Genomic DNA, 4,571 nt, shown 5'->3' on the forward strand with positions numbered 1-4,571 from the left:
TGTAACTGTAGAACATGCATCACACTGGTGATAACCAATTATCACACACACCGATGATGTAATAGACATTGTGACATCATCAGTGATGCCATAACTTCTTCCCTGCAGAGGCTATAAGTAGGACCGGTGGACTCCACCAGCATTGAGCATTCATGTCGTAGCAATATTAGCTACTAATCATTCGTTTTTATTGATTGATTTATCCCATAAACAGTACTTTATTGACAAAAACAAACATGGCAGAGGCCATTCAGAAGAAACTGCAGTCGGAGGTAGAGAAATACACACAGATGCAGAAAGACGTTAGCAAAAGCATGTCAGCCAGACAGAAGCTGGAGGCGCAGCTGACAGAGAATACTATGGTGAAAGAGGAGCTGGATCTGCTGGACAGTGCAAACACGGTCTATAAGCTTATTGGCCCTACTCTAGTGAAGCAAGACTTGGACGAGGCCAAGGCCAATGTCACAAAAAGGCTAGAATACATCAACGGAGAAATTCAGAGGTACGAGACGCACCTGAAAGACATTGAAAAGAAATGTGAGCAGCATCGGGAAGTCCTGTCCAGTCTCCAGCAGGAGCAGCAGAGAGCTCAGGGCCTCGCGGCTGGCAAAGTCTGACCAATTGATGACTTGATCATTAATATCACTGCCCTAAAATATGACAAAGTCGAAACAACCGAAGGAATCAACTCTTTTGGACAATGCACATTTCACATGTGGGTACACACAGGGCTGATGACATCACTCACTGATGACATCATAATCGATGACATCACAACTGCTCGAGTGACAGGAGACATGGTTTGACTCCAACCCAATCCACCCTTCTCCTAAACAGTTTAGGCAAAGGAATAGCAAATCAAAGCCAAACTGAGGAGAACAGAGAGGCAGAGCCTCTAGCCAGCAGCCCAACTGAACATATGAAAACAGAAGTTGATGCAGAGGACTGTGGAGTATCAGAACCAGCCAGGAACTTAGGAGAAAAACAATTTCATTGATCAGTCTGTGGTAAAGGTGTTGGTCAAAGAAGAGCCTTGAAGAGACACATGATAATCTACACAGGTGAAAAACAATTTAATTGCTCAGTCTGTGGTAAAGGGTTGGGTCGTAAAGGACGTTTGAAGTCACACATGATAAGCACACAGGTGAGAAACCATTTAATTGCTGTCTGTGGTAAAGATTTTCATAACATATTTCAAGGATCTACAGTATTTGAAGATTTTAAACAAATAAATTAAGTCAAAAAGTCAAAGAAATCCATCTGAAAAGGACTGCCATATTCTCAGGATCATCATCAACACCCATGGAGTTTCTCAATATGACATGAAGCTTCAGAGCATTTATGGTGACTTTTGCATTGCACTGAGGATATTTTGCACTCTACCAACTGTGGCAGGAGGAGAGAGATCCTTCAGTAAACTGAAGACATACTAAAGATACTTGTGCTCCACAATGAGCCAGGAGAGGCTCAATAACCTAGCAATGCTTAGTTGCCATTGAGTGTGAACTGGCTAAACAGGTGGACATTATGAAGGACTTTGCATCCAGAAAGTAAGCTGTCTCTATAGGAGGCAAAGATGAAGCCATCATAAGGTAAGAAATATGAACTGTGTGGTGTAGTGAAGCAGATCTTTGTTGAACTTGCTGTGTGCATAATGAGTAAAGATGAGTAAAGAGTTCTAATCTAGTGTGTGTGTACTGTGTGCGTGTGCGTGCGTGCGCCTACGCAGCCCTCACGCGTTCATATGAGTAAAGTCGATTTTTATTAATTTATTCTTTGGTGGGGCGCACTGGCCGGACATTTTCCCGGACATAGCCATTTCTGGGGGCGGGTGTTGAACGGATGATTGGCTATGCGCCCGAGTTGGGGGGCGTAGTGGACCTTGCTGAGGGGTCAATTGGAGTTACAAGTAGGAAGTAGAGGACAGTTCAGTAGCGCTGCGATGGCTTGATAGAGGCACCCACGAGGAACGCTGAATCCTCAGACTAAGCCATACCCGTCCTACTGTACAGTAGGACCATGACCTCCTCTGACAGTCGACTCCTACCCGGGAAAAGCTCCAAAGCGTGGTACGTGCTCCGCCTTTACCGACAAGTTGGTTGCATGCTAACGTGCCCTCTTACAAGCCCTGTTACTATTAATGTCCGGCTAACGAGCTGAGTGGGAACGATCACCGATGACATAAATCACTGATGTCACAATGAACTGATGTCACTTATGCATAGACATTATGACATCGTCAGTGACATCATCAGTGATGCCATAAATCTCTGATCATAGACATTGTGACATCATCAGTGGTTTCATAAATCCTTCCCTGCTGAGGTCAAATTGGACGACTCAAAGAAGGCTGCAAGGCATCCAGTCTGCCGGAAAGCCATTAGAAGAAGACGTGTTGCCAAGGGCAGCTACATAGTACCATGAAAGTTTGGATCTGAAGAAACCACAAGTGTCTGATGTAGCTGTTTGAATAATGGATAATAATAATAATAATACTAATAATAATAATTCCATAATAATGGAACTCGCTGAAGAGGAACTGCAGGACTTGTACGCATGGATAGACAAAATCCCTCTATCCCGACCAAAAAAACACATCACAAGAGACTTCAGCGATGGAGTGATGGCTGCAGAAGTTGTGAAATATTTCTTCCCCAAGCTGGTGGAGCTGCACAACTACACCCCTGCCAACTCCACACAACAGAAGCTCAGTAACTGGAGCATCCTCAACAGGAAGGTGTTTTCCAAGCTGAACTTCCACGTGGCTGAGGAGACGGTGAAGAAGATTGTGCTGAGCAGCGCCGGAGTGATGGAGCCTGTATTGTGCGCCCTCCGCGAGAAGATAGGCAAGAAACTGCCGGAGTGTGCCGCGGACAATATGCTGGACTTGGTGGACTTGGAGTACTATGCCACTAAGAACCAGGAGAAACGTCTCGCAGAAACCCTTCAGACTGTTGGACTTCAGGCTCAGCCCAAAGCAGGAGAAGGGATTAAAAAAGACCAAAAGACGAAACACAGCCAAACCCGGATCCCAGTAATGGACCCTGCTGTACGCCTCGTTCTGCAGGAGAAAGAGGTGGACCCTGCTCTCCGTCTCATCCTGCAGGAGAAAGAGATGGACCCTGCTGTCCGTCGCATCCTGCAGGAGAAAGAGAAGGCTCTCATGGCTTTACAGGAGACTCTGGAGATCCTGCTGATGAAGGTGACCAAACTAGAGCATCTGGTGCACTTGAAGGATATGCGCATCGACGAGCTGACAAAACATTTGGAGACATACAAAGCTCAAGCCAAAATGCCCTGATACAAACATGTAAACCCACAACAATACCCGCACACAATGACTATACTTAGTGGCTCTGAGACATAACAGAATTACACTGCTCTTTGATCTCATTTCAATATTGTTTTCAAAGCAAAGTGTGGATGTTGCAGCAGGACCTTCTAGGTTGGCCACGTCGTCATATCAATCCGCAGAAAGTCCGATCAATTTAAACAATGTCAGCTCATTACATAGATATTATATTACTATTGATGGCTCCCCCCGCAGGCTCCGCCAATTCTAACAAACGGTAGCAGCGAGTCTCCCAAATGATTGTGTGGTCGCGGACTCACCGCTCCCCTGTGTTGTGAGAGGACTGTGCCTGGTGACGCGGGGTTAGTGCTGACCTAGCAAGCTAACTTGAAATAGAGTATCGTGAGTTCCCAAACTCCACACAAACCACACATATAAACACAAAGCTGCCCCTTGTTAGCTCAATTTGAAACTAAGATATTCCAAAACAATCATTTTTCTAGCCACAGATTTAGCTACTACATCAACGAACCTCACATGTAGCTTTAGCTAATCGCTCCCTGCTAATATGAGTTCCTGTTGCAAAATCTCACGAGTCTGTTGCTGAGACAGAGACAGGTCTTGAACAAGTTTAATTTTGTCCTGATCTGTCTGTCTGAAAAATGCCATTTTAGTGTCAGAATATTCTGAAGATATGGGGCTTCTGAGAACGGGCCGAATATTTACTTGCATGAATATGGGGGCGAAGGGATCTGTCATCATCTGAGATCATGTTGACTTTTCCCATTGACTCCAATAGACTCAGACCTGCCGAAAGTCTCCTACTGTAAGTGGTCGTGTCCGTGGAAAGCCGTGAGCAAAACCTGTGCCACAAAATGCCAGAAAGTGAGATGAAGTTGGTTCGTCTTGCTTGAAATTTATTAGCTAGCAGTCTTAAAATGGCGAGGCAGCTGACCTCCAAACACTCTTTGTTAGAAACATCTCAGAAGAACCCAGGCTGGTGTGTTGGCAGCATGCCCAATAATAAGGCCCAAAAAGTTCCCGCGTCAGCGGCGTGCCTTAAACATATCTCTTGCTGTTGTAAAAGCACTGTAAAGATCTCACAATGTCAAGAGTGACATCATCAGTGCCTTGACATGCATCGCAGCAAGCATGCATAGTTGAGCAATTGTGTGCCAATGATGCCACAATGTCAAAGAGTTACATGATGATGATATACGTTTATTTATTAGGAAAAACCCCTTGAGATGAACCATTTCATTTTCGAGGGGGTCCTAAC

The 4,571-nt window shown here is 45.0% G+C and overlaps 2 pseudogenes across 2 annotated transcripts; both read left to right on the forward strand.

Moving 5' to 3' along the window:
• Positions 1–236: 236 nt before the first annotated feature.
• LOC310789901 (prefoldin subunit 6 pseudogene) lies at positions 237–617 on the forward strand (annotated as a pseudogene). The gene has a single exon. The product of its transcript is annotated as a prefoldin subunit 6 pseudogene (transcript).
• Positions 618–2,518: 1,901 nt separating this feature from the next.
• Positions 2,519–3,301, forward strand: LOC310790216 (sperm flagellar protein 1 pseudogene; annotated as a pseudogene). The gene has a single exon. The product of its transcript is annotated as a sperm flagellar protein 1 pseudogene (transcript).
• Positions 3,302–4,571: the final 1,270 nt, after the last annotated feature.

This window comes from Poromitra crassiceps (assembly GCF_964638095.1).
Source record: "Poromitra crassiceps genome assembly, chromosome: 15".
In the NCBI taxonomy this organism is placed as follows: domain Eukaryota; kingdom Metazoa; phylum Chordata; class Actinopteri; order Beryciformes; family Melamphaidae; genus Poromitra; species Poromitra crassiceps.